Source organism: Rhinoraja longicauda, unplaced genomic scaffold (assembly GCF_053455715.1).
Source record: "Rhinoraja longicauda isolate Sanriku21f unplaced genomic scaffold, sRhiLon1.1 Scf000262, whole genome shotgun sequence".
NCBI classification, from domain to species: Eukaryota; Metazoa; Chordata; class Chondrichthyes; order Rajiformes; family Arhynchobatidae; genus Rhinoraja; species Rhinoraja longicauda.
The window spans coordinates 119,184-131,367 of record NW_027601480.1 but is presented as its reverse complement, the minus strand read 5'-3'; positions in this window follow the sequence as shown (position 1 = coordinate 131,367).

Below are 12,184 nucleotides of genomic sequence, written 5' to 3'. Positions count from 1 at the left end.
CTCTCCCCCTCCCACCTCCTTCCACCCTCCCTCCCCCCCTCCCGGTTACAATGGAAACCCTACGGGGACGAGCCCAACGGGGAAAGAGGGGTACTGGGAAAAGGGGAGATCCCCCTCCCTCCCCTCCCCCTACCCCCTTCCCCCCTCCCCTTCCCCCTCCCCTCCCCCCTCCCTCCCCCTCCCCTCCTCCCTTCACACCTCCCTCCTCCCTCCCCCCCCCCTCCCGGTTACAATGGAAACCCTATGAGGACAGGCCCAACGGGGAAAGAGGGGTACTGGGAAAAGGGGAGGTCCCCCTTCCCCCTCAACCCCTTCATCCCCCCTCCTTCCCACCTCCATCCCCACTCCCTCCCCCCCTCCTCCCCCTCCCTCCCCAACTCCCTCCCCCCTCCCCCCTAACTCCCCCCCTCCCTCCTTCCCTCCCTCCCCAATCCCTCCCCCCCTCCCTCCACCCTTCCATCCCTCTCCCCCCTCCTTCCACCCTCCCTCCCCCCTCCCGGTTACAATTGAAACCCTACGAGGACGGGCCCAACGGGGAAAGAGGAGTACTGGGAAAAGGGGAGGTCCCCTCCCTCCCCCCTTCCCCCTCCCCTCCCCCCTCCCCTCTCCCTCCCCCTCCCCCCTACCCCCCTCCCTCCCCTCCCCCCTCCCTCCCCTCCCCTCCTCCCTCCACACCTCCCTCCTCCCTCCCTCCCCCTTCCCGCCCTCCCCTCCCGGTTACAATGGAAACCCTACGAGGACGGGCCCAACGGGGAAAGAGGGGTACTGGGAAAAGGGGAGGTCCCCCTCCCTCCCTCCCCCCTCCCCTCTCCCTCCCCCCCTTCCCTCCTCCCTTCCCCCCTCCCCCTCCCATTCCCCCCTCCCTCCCCCCTACCCCCCTCCCTCCCCTCTCCCTCCCCCCTCCCCCCCTCCCCTCCCTCCTCCCTCCCCCTTCCCTCCCCCAACCCTCCCCCTTTCCTCCCCTCCCGGTTACAATGGAAACCCTACGAGGACGGGCCCAACGGGCCCACTCGGTCTAGTCTATATACTACTAAAACTCTGCGGTCCAACATTCCGTATGTATATACGGAAGATTCCGTATGTATATACGGAAGATTCCGAAGATTTCTGTCCATAACTTACAAACCCTGCTCCTCCCAGACGGTACACCAAAGCGCTACGATTTTTGTACCGCCGTATTCACCATTGACATGGGCAACTATTGTAAGTACTTTCGTTCAAATTGAAGCTACCTTTTTAAAGCTAGAGAGATATTAAAGTTTAAATTTTCATTTCTAACACTTTTCTTGAAGGGTCCAAACCCTACTCCTCCCAGACGGTACACCAAAGCGCTACGATTTTTGTACCGCCGTATTCACCATTAACATGGGCAACTATTGTAAGTACTTTCGTTCAAATTGAAGCTACCTTTTTAAAGCTAGAGAGATATTAAAGTATAAATTTTCATTTCTAACCCTTTTCTTGAAGGGGCTTCAGTGCGTGATGTCACAATGGCACCCGTGCACCAATGAGAGATCAGCTCGGTTTTAAATTTACATCTTCAGCTTGTGACGTCACAATGCTTGTGTGAGATTGTTGCAACATTGTTGCGAAAAGCAACTGCCAGTTTTTTAAAGTTGTGCAAGTCACTTAACATACACAGATCAGCATGGGGCCCCTATTCCCTCCCTCCCCCCCTTCCCCCCTCACCCCTTCCTCCCCACTCCTTCCCACCTCCATCCCCACTCCCTCCCCCCCTCCTCCCCAACTCCCTCCCCACCTCCCTCACCCCTCCTCCCCTAACTCCCCCCCCCTCCCTCCTTCCCTCCATCCTCCCCCCCTCCCTCCACCCTTCCATCCCTCTCCCCCTCCCCCCTCCTTCCACCCTCCCTCCCCCCCTTCTGGTTACAAAGGAAACCCTACGGGGACGGGCCCAACGGGGAAAGAGGGGTACTGGGAAAAGGGGAGGTCCCCCTCCCTCCCCTTCCCCCCTCCCCTCCCCCCTCCCCCTCCCCCCTAACCCTCTCCCTCCCCCTCCCCTCCCCCCCTCCCCTCCTCCCTCCACACCTCCTCCTCCATCCCTCCCCTCCTCCCGGTTACAATGGAAACCCTACGAGGACGGGCCCAACGGGGAAAGAGGGGTACTGGGAAAAGGGGAGGTCCCCCTCCCTCCCCCCTTCCCCCATCCCATCCCCCCTCCCTCCCCTCTCCCTCCCCCCCGTTCCCCCTCCCCTTCCCCCCTCCTTCCACACCTCTCTCCTCCCTCCCTCCCCTTCCCTCCCTCCCATCCTCCCAATGCTTATCATACACTTATCATACACAGATCAGCATTGGGCCCCTATGCTCGTGGGCCACCGGGGCAAGTGTTTCGAAAAAAGCACTGAGAGTGTGTCTGGGGGAGAGAGAGAATGGGGGGGGGGGGGGGTCTGAGAATGGGGACTGAGGAGGGGGACAACAGGGGTCGTTGCGGAGGGGGCTTGGTGGTGGGGGAAAGAGGGGTACTGGGAAAAGGGGAGGTCCCACTTCCCCCCTCAACCCCTTCCTCCCCCCTCCTTCTCACCTCCATCCCCACTCCCTCCCCCCTCCCTCCCCCCTCAATCCCAACCTCCTTCACCACTCAGCCCCTAACTCCCCCCCTCCCTCCTTCCCTCCATCCCACCCTCCCCCACTCCCTCCCCCCTCCCTCCACCATTCCATCCCTCTCCCCCTCCCCCCTCCTTCCACCCTCCCTCCCCTCCTCCCGGTTACAATGGAAACCCTACGAGGACGGGCCCAATGGGGAAAGAGGGGTACTGGGAAAATGGGAGGTTCCCCTCCCTCCCCCCTCACTCCCCCCTCCCTCCCTTCTCCCTCCCCCCCTCCCTCCCCCTCCCCTTCCCCCCTCCCTCCCCTTCCCCCCTCCCCCCTCCCTCCCCCCTACCCCCTTCCCTCCCCTCTCCCTCCCCCCCTTCCCCCCTCCCCTCCCCCCTCCCTCCCCCTCCCCTCCCCCCTCCACACCTCCCTACTCCCTCCCTCGAAAAGCAACTGACAGAAGCACTAAGTAGCCGCGAATGTTTCAAAACCAGCACTTAACCGCGAATGTTTTTTAAAAAAGCACTTAACCGCGAATGTTTCAAAACAAGCAATTAAAAAGCACTTTTTTTAAAAAAGTTTTTTTTTTATTCCAAGAGAATGGGGGGGGGGTCTGAGAATGGGGACAGGGGAGGGGGACAACAGGGGTCGTTGCGGTGGGGGCTTGGTGGTGGGAGAAAGAGGGGTACTGGGAAAAGGGGAGGTCCCACTTCCCCCTCAACCTCTTCCTCCCCCCTCCTTCCCACCTCCATCCCCACTCTCTCCCCCCTCAATCCCAACCTCCATCACCACTCAGCCCCTAACTCACCCCTCCCTCCTTCCCTCCATCCGACCCTCCCCCACTCCCTCCCCCCCCTCCCTCCACCCTTCCACCCCTCTCCCCCTCCTTCCACCCTCCCTCCCCCCCTCCCGGTTACAATGGAAACCCTACGGGGACGGGCCCAACGGGGAAAGAGGGGTACTGGGAAAAGGGGAGTTCCCCTCCCTCCCTCCCCTCCCCCCTACCCCTCTTCCCCCCTCCCCCTCCCCTCCCCCCTTCCCTCCCCCTCCCCTCCTCCCTCCACACCTCCCTCCACACCTCCCTCCTCCCTCCCTCCCCCCCTCCCGGTTACAATGGAAACCCTACGAGGACGGGCCCAACGGGGAAAGAGGGGTACTGGGAAAAGGGGAGGTCCCCCTCCCTCCCTCCCCCCTACCCACCTCCCTCCCCTCTCCCTCCCCCCCTTCCCTCCTCCCTTCCCCCCTCCCCTCCCCCCTCCCATCCCCCCCTCTCTCCCCCTCCCTTCCCCCTACCCCTCCCTCCCCTCTCCCTCCCCTCTCCCTCCCCCCTCCCCCCCTCCCCTCCCCCCCTCCCTCCCCTCCTCCCTCCCCCTTCCCTCCCCCAACCCTCCCCCTTTCCTCCCCTCCCGGTTACAATGGAAACCCTACGAGGACGGGCCCAACGGGCCCACTCGGTCTAGTCTATCTATATACTACTAAAACTCTGCGGTCCAACATTCCGTATGTATGTATGTATATGTGTATGTACGGAAGATTCCGAAGAGTTTCTGTCCATAACTTACAAACCCTACTCCTCCCTGAAGGTACACCAAAGAGCTACGATTTTTGTACCGCCATATTCACCATTAACCTGGGCAACTATTGTAAGTACTTTCGTTCAAATTGAAGCTACCTTTTTAAAGCTAGAGAGATATTAAAGTTTAAATTTTCATTTCTAACCCTTTTCTTGAAGGGGCTTCAGCGCGTGATGTCACAATGGCACCCGTGCACCAATGAGAGATCAGCTCGGTTTTAAATTTACATCTTCAGCTTGTGACGTCACAATGCTTGTGTGAGATTGTTGCAACATTGTTGCGAAAAGCAACTGCCAGTTTTTTAAAGTTGTGCAAGTCACTTAACATACACAGGTCAGCATGGGGCCCCTATTCCCTCCCTCCCCCCTTCCCCCCTCAACCCCTTCCTCCCCACTCCTTCCCACCTCCATCCCCACTCCCTCCCCCCCTCCCCAACTCCCTCCCCACCTCCCTCACCCCTCCTCCCCTAACTCCCCCCCCTCCCTCCTTCCCTCCATCCTCCCCCCCCTCCCTCCACCCTTCCATCACTCTCCCCCTCCCCCCTCCTTCCACCCTCCCTCCCCCCCTTCTGGTCACAAAGGAAACCCTATGGGGACGGGCCCAACGGGGAAAGAGGGGTACTGGGAAAAGGGGAGGTCCCCCTCCCTCCCCTTCCCCCCTCCCCTCCCCCCTCCCCCTCCCCCCTAACCCTCTCCCTCCCCCTTCCCCCCTCCCCTCCCCCCTCCCCTCCTCCCTCCACACCTCCCTCCTCCCTCCCTCCCCTCCTCCCGGTTACAATGGAAACCCTACGAGGACGGGCCCAACGGGGAAAGAGGGGTACTGGGAAAAGGGGAGGTCCCCCTCCCTCCCCCTTCCCCCATCCCATCCCCCCTCCCTCCCCTCTCCCTCCCCTTCCCCCTTTCCCCCCTCCCCTTCCCCCCTCCCTCCACACCTCTCTCCTCCCTCCCTCCCCTTCCCTCCCTCCCATCCTCCCAATGCTTGTTTGAGATGGGTGCTACATTGTTTCGAAAAGCACCACTAACAGATCGCAGTGAGAAGCACTATGTGACCGCGAATGTTTCAAAACAAGCACTTAAAAAGCACTTATCTTTTTTTAAAGTATTTTTTTTTATTGCAAGTCACTTAACATACACAGATCAGCATTGGGCCCCTATGCTCGTGGGCCACCGGGGCAAGTGTTTCGAAAAAAGCACTGAGAGTGTGTCTGGGGGAGAGAGAGAATGGGGGGGGGTCTGAGAATCGGGACTGGGGAGGGGGACAACAGGGGTCGTTGCGGAGGGGGCTTGGTGGTGGGGGAAAGAGGAGTACTGGGAAAAGGGGAGGTTCCACTTCCCCCCTCAACCCCTTCCTCCCCCCTCCTTCCCACCTCCATCCCCACTCGCTCCCCCCCTCCCTCCCCCCTCAATCCCAACCTCCATCACCACTCAGCCCCTAACTCCCTCCTTCCCTCCATCCCACCCTCCCCCACTCCCTCCCCCCTCCCTCCACCCTTCCATCCCTCTCCCCCTCCCCCCTCCTTCCACCCTCCCTCCCCCCCTCCCGGTTACAATGGAAACCCTACGGGGATGGGCCCAACGGGGAAAGAGGGGTACTGGGAAAAGGGGAGATCCCCCTCCCTCCCCCCTCCCCTCCCCCCTACCCCCTCCCCTACCCCCTCCCCCCTTCCCCCCTCCCCTTCCCCCCTCCCCTCCCCCTCCCTCCCTCTCCCCTCCTCCCTCCACACCTCCCTCCTCCCTCCCTCCCCCCCCTCCCGGTTACAATGGAAACCCTATGAGGACGGGCCCAACGGGGAAAGAGGGGTACTGGGAAAAGGGGAGGTCCCCCTTCCCCCCTCAACCCCTTTATCCCCCCTCCTTCCCACCTCCATCCCCCCCTCCCTCCCCAACTCCCTCCCCCCTCCCTCCCCCCTCCCCCCTAACTCCCCCCTCCCTCCTTCCCTCCATCCCTCCCTCCCCAAACCCTCCCCCCCTCCCTCCCCAAACCCTCCCCCCCTCCCTCCACCCTTCCATCCCTCTCCCCCCTCCTTCCACCCTCCCTCCCCCCCTCCCGGTTACAATTGAAACCCTACGAGGACGGGCCCAACGGGGAAAGAGGAGTACTGGGAAAAGGGGAGGTCCCCCTCCCTCCCCCCTTCCCCTCCCCCCTCCCCACTCCCTCCCCCTCCCCCTACCCCCCTCCCTCCCCTCCCCCCTCCCTCCCCTCGCCTCCTCCCTCCACACCTCCCTCCTCCCTCCCTCCCCCTTCCCGCCCTCCCCTCCTCCAGGTTACAATGGAAACCCTACGAGGACGGGCCCAACGGGGAAAGAGGGGTACTGGGAAAAGGGGAGGTCCCCCTCCCTCCCTCCCCCCTACCCACCTCCCTCCCCTCTCCCTCCCCCCCTTCTCTCCTCCCTTCCCCCCTCCCCTCCCCCCTCCCATCCCCCTCTCTCCCCCCTCCCTCCCCCCTACCCCCCTCCCTCCCCTCTCCCTCCCCCCTCCCCTCCCCTCTCCCTCCCCCCCCTCCCCTCCCCCCTCCCTCCCCTCCTCCCTCCCCCTTCCCTCCCCCAACCCTCCCCCTTTCCTCCCCTCCCGGTTACAATGGAAACCCTACGAGGACGGGCCCAACGGGCCCACTCGGTCTAGTATACTACTAAAACTCTGCGGTCCAACATTCCGTATGTATATGTGTATGTACGCAAAGATTCCGAAGAGTTTCTGTCCATAACTTACAAACCCTACTCCTCCCTGACGGTACACCAAAGCGCTACGATTTTTGTACCGCCATATTCACCATTAACATGGGCAACTATTGTAAGTACTTTCGTTCAAATTGAAGCTGCCTTTTTAAAGCTAGAGAGATATTAAAGTTTAATTTTCATTTCTAACCCTTTTCTTGAAGGGGCTTCAGTGCGTGATGTCACAATGGCACCCGTGCACCAATGAGAGATCAGCTCGGTTTTAAATTTACATCTTCAGCTTGTGACGTCACAATGCTTGTGTGAGATTGTTGCAACATTGTTGCGAAAGGCAACTGCCAGTTTTTTAAAGTTGTGCAAGTCACTTAACATACACAGATCAGCATGGGGCCCCTATTCCCTCCCTCCCCCCCCTTCCCCCCTCAACCCCTTCCTCCCCACTCCTTCCCACCTCCATCCCCACTCCCTCCACCCCTCCTCCCCAACTCCCTCCCCACCTCCCTCACCCCTCCTCCCCTAACTCCCCCCCCTCCCTCCTTCCCTCCATCCCTCCCCCCCTCCCTCCACCCTTCCATCCCTCTCCCCCTCCCCCCTCCTTCCACCCTCCCTCCCCCCCTTCTGGTTACAAAGGAAACCCTACGGGGACGGGCCCAACGGGGAAAGAGGGGTACTGGGAAAAGGGGAGGTCCCCCTCCCTCCCCTCCCCTCCCCCTCCCCCCTAACCCTCTCCCTCCCCCTTCCCCCTCCCCTCCTCCCTCCACACCTCCCTCCTCCCTCCCTCCCCTCCTCCCGGTTACAATGGAAACCCTACGAGGACGGGCCCAACGGGGAAAGAGGGGTACTGGGAAAAGGGGAGGTCCCCCTCCCTCCCCCCTTCCCCCATCCCATCCCCCCTCCCTCTCCTCTCCCTCCCCCTTCCCCCCGTTCCCCCCTCCCCTTCCCCCATCCCTCCACACCTCTCTCCTCCCTCCCTCCCCTTCCCTCCCTCCCATCCTCCCAATGCTTGTTTGAGATGGGTGCTACATTGTTTCGAAAAGCACCACTAACAGATCGCAGTGAGAAGCACTATGTGACCGCGAATGTTTCAAAACAAGCACTTAAAAAGCACTTATCTTTTTTTAAAGTATTTTTTTTAATTGCAAGTCACTTAACATACACAGATCAGCATTGGGCCCCTATGCTCGTGGGCCACCGGGGCAAGTGTTTCCCGGTTACAATGGAAACCCTACGGGGACGGGCCCAACGGGGAAAGAGGGGTACTGGGAAAAGGGGAGATCCCCCTCCCTCCCCTCCCCCCTACTCCCTCCCCCCTTCCCCCCTCCCCTTCCCCCCTCCCCTCCCCCCTCCCTCCCCCTCCCCTCCTCCCTCCACACCTCCCTCCCTCCCCCCTCCCGGTTACAATGGAAACCCTATGAGGACGGGCCCAACGGGGAAAGAGGGGTACTGGGAAAAGGGGAGGTCCCCCTTCCCCCCTCAACCCCTTCATCCCCCTCCTTCCCACCTCCATCCCCACTCCCTCCCCCCCTCCTCCCCCTCCCTCCCCAACTCCCTCCCCCCTCCCCCCTAACTCCCCCCTCCCTCCTTCCCTCCCTCCCCAATCCCTCCCCCCCTCCCTCCACCCTTCCATCCCTCTCCCCCCTCCTTCCACCCTCCCTCCCCCCCTCCCGGTTACAATTGAAACCCTACGAGGACCGGCCCAACGGGGAAAGAGGAGTACTGGGAAAAGGGGAGGTCCCCCTCCCTCCCCCCTTCCCCTCCCCCCTACCCCCCTCCCTCCCCTCCCCCCTCCCTCCCCTCCCCTCCTCCCTCCACACCTCCCTCCTCCCTCCCTCCCCTTCCCGCCCTCCCCTCCTCCCGGTTACAATGGAAACCCTACGAGGACGGGCCCAACGGGGAAAGAGGGGTACTGGGAAAAGGGGAGGTCCCCCTCCCTCCCCCCTACCCACCTCCCTCCCCTCTCCCTCCCCCCTTTCCCTCCTCCCTTCCCCCCTCCCCTCCCCCTCCCATCCCCCCCTCTCCCCCTCCCTCCCCCCTACCCCCTCCCTCCCCTCTCCCTCCCCCCTCCCCTCCCCCCCTCCCCTCCCCTCCTCCCTCCCCCTTCCCTCCCCCAACCCTCCCCCTTTCCTCCCCTCCCGGTTACAATGGAAACCCTACGAGGACGGGCCCAACGGGCCCACTCGGTCTAGTCTATCTATCTATATCTATATAATACTAAAACTCTGCGGTCCAACATTCCGTATGTATGTATGTATATGTGTATGTACGGAAGATTACTTACAAACCCTACTCCTCCTAGACGGTACACCAAAGCGCTACGATTTTTGTACCGCCGTATTCACCATTAACCTGGGCAACTATTGTAAGTACTTTCGTTCAAATTGAAGCTACCTTTTTAAAGCTAGAGAGATATTAAAGTTTAAATTTTTCATTTCTAACCCTTTTCTTCAAGGGGCTACATTTGTTTCCAAAAGTTTCCAGAAAAGGATTTAGTTTTCAGCAAGGATTTAGTTTTCAGCTTGTGACGGCTACATTGTTTCGAAAAGCTTCCAAGAAGTCTTTTTTGTTATTGCAAGTCAAGTCAAGTCAAGTCAGTTTTATTTGTATAGCACATTTAAAAACAACCCACGTTGACCAAAGTACTGCACATCTGATTAGGAAAAAACAAACAAACATCTGATTAGGGAAAAAAAAAAAGAATGAAGGCTATAGTGGTCACTTGACATACACAGATCAGGAGGACGGGCCCAACGGGCACACTTGGAGAGTAAGAGTGGGGCTGGGGGAGGAGAGAATGGGGGGTGTGGGGACGGGCCCAACGGGCCCTCTTTTCCGGGCCCAACGGGCACACTTGGAGAGTAAGAGTGGGGCTGGGGGAGTGAGAATGGGGGGTGTGGGGACGGGCCCAACGGGCCCTCTTTTCTAGTCTATATACTACTAAAACTCTGCGGTCCAACATTCCGTATGTATGTATGTATATGTGTATGTACGGAAGATTCCGAAGAATTTCTGTCCATAACTTACAAACCCTACTCCTCCCTGAAGTTACACCAAAGCGCTACGATTTTTGTACCGCCATATTCACCATTAACGTGGGCAACTATTGTAAGTACTTTCGTTCAAATTGAAGCTACCTTTTTAAAGCTAGAGAGATATTAAAGTTTAAATTTTCATTTCTAACCCTTTTCTTGAAGGGGCTTCAGCGCGTGATGTCACAATGGCACCCGTGCACCAATGAGAGATCAGCTCGGTTTTAAATTTACATCTTCAGCTTGTGACGTCACAATGCTTGTGTGAGATTGTTGCAACATTGTTGCGAAAAGCAACTGCCAGTTTTTTAAAGTTGTGCAAGTCACTTAACATACACAGGTCAGCATGGGGCCCCTATTCCCTCCCTCCCCCCCTTCCCCCCTCAACCCCTTCCTCCCCACTCCTTCCCACCTCCATCCCCACTCCCTCCCCCCTCCTCCCCAACTCCCTCCCCACCTCCCTCACCCCTCCTCCCCTAACTCCCCCCCCTCCCTCCTTCCCTCCATCCTCCCCCCCCTCCCTCCACCCTTCCATCCCTCTCCCCCTCCCCCCTCCTTCCACCCTCCCTCCCCCCCTTCTGGTTACAAAGGAAACCCTACGGGGACGGGCCCAACGGGGAAAGAGGGGTACTGGGAAAAGGGGAGGTCCCCCTCCCTCCCCTTCCCCCCTCCCCCTCCCCCCTAACCCTCTCCCTCCCCCTTCCCCCCTCCCCTCCCCCCCTCCCCTCCTCCCTCCACACCTCCCTCCTCCCTCCCTCCCCTCCTCCCGGTTACAATGGAAACCCTACGAGGACGGGCCCAACGGGGAAAGAGGGGTACTGGGAAAAGGGGAGGTCCCCCTCCCTCCCCCTTCCCCCATCCCATCCCCCCTCCCTCCCCTCTCCCTCCCCCTTCCCCCGTTCCCCCCTCCCCTTCCCCCCTCCCTCCACACCTCTCTCCTCCCTCCCTCCCCTTCCCTCCCTCCCATCCTCCCAATGCTTGTTTGAGATGGGTGCTACATTGTTTCGAAAAGCACCACTAACAGATCGCAGTGAGAAGCACTATGTGACCGCGAATGTTTCAAAACAAGCACTTAAAAAGCACTTATCTTTTTTTAAAGTATTTTTTTTTATTGCAAGTCACTTAACATACAGAAATCAGCATTGGGCCCCTATGCTCGTGGGCCACCGGGGCAAGTGTTTCGAAAAAAGCACTGAGAGTGTGTCTGGGGGAGAGAGAGAATGGGGGGGGTCTGAGAATGGGGACTGGGGAGGGGGACAACAGGGGTCGTTGCGGAGGGGGCTTGGTGGTGGGGGAAAGAGGGGTACTGGGAAAAGGGGAGGTTCCACTTCCCCCCTCAACCCCTTCCTCCCCCCTCCTTCCCACCTCCATCCCCACTCGCTCCCCCCCTCCCTCCCCCCTCAATCCCAACCTCCATCATCACACAGCCCTAACTCCCCCCCTCCCTCCTTCCCTCCATCCCACCCTCCCCCACTCCCTGCCCCCTCCCTCCACCCTTCCATCCCTCTCCCCCTCCCACCTCCTTCCACCCTCCCTCCCCCCCTCCCGGTTACAATGGAAACCCTACGGGGACGAGCCCAACGGGGAAAGAGGGGTACTGGAAAAGGGGAGATCCCCCTCCCTCCCCTCCCCCTACCCCCTTCCCCCCTCCCCTTCCCCCTCCCCTCCCCCCCTCCCTCCCCCTCCCCTCCTCCCTTCACACCTCCCTCCTCCCTCCCCCCCCCCTCCCGGTTACAATGGAAACCCTATGAGGACAGGCCCAACGGGGAAAGAGGGGTACTGGGAAAAGGGGAGGTCCCCCTTCCCCCTCAACCCCTTCATCCCCCCTCCTTCCCACCTCCATCCCCACTCCCTCCCCCCCTCCTCCCCCTCCCTCCCCAACTCCCTCCCCCCTCCCCCCTAACTCCCCCCTCCCTCCTTCCCTCCCTCCCCAATCCCTCCCCCCCTCCCTCCACCCTTCCATCCCTCTCCCCCCTCCTTCCACCCTCCCTCCCCCCTCCCGGTTACAATTGAAACCCTACGAGGACGGGCCCAACGGGGAAAGAGGAGTACTGGGAAAAGGGGAGGTCCCCTCCCTCCCCCCTTCCCCCTCCCCTCCCCCCTCCCCTCTCCCTCCCCCTCCCCCCTACCCCCCTCCCTCCCCTCCCCCCTCCCTCCCCTCCCCTCCTCCCTCCACACCTCCCTCCTCCCTCCCTCCCCCTTCCCGCCCTCCCCTCCCGGTTACAATGGAAACCCTACGAGGACGGGCCCAACGGGGAAAGAGGGGTACTGGGAAAAGGGGAGGTCCCCCTCCCTCCCTCCCCCCTCCCCTCTCCCTCCCCCCCTTCCCTCCTCCCTTCCCCCCTCCCCCTCCCATTCC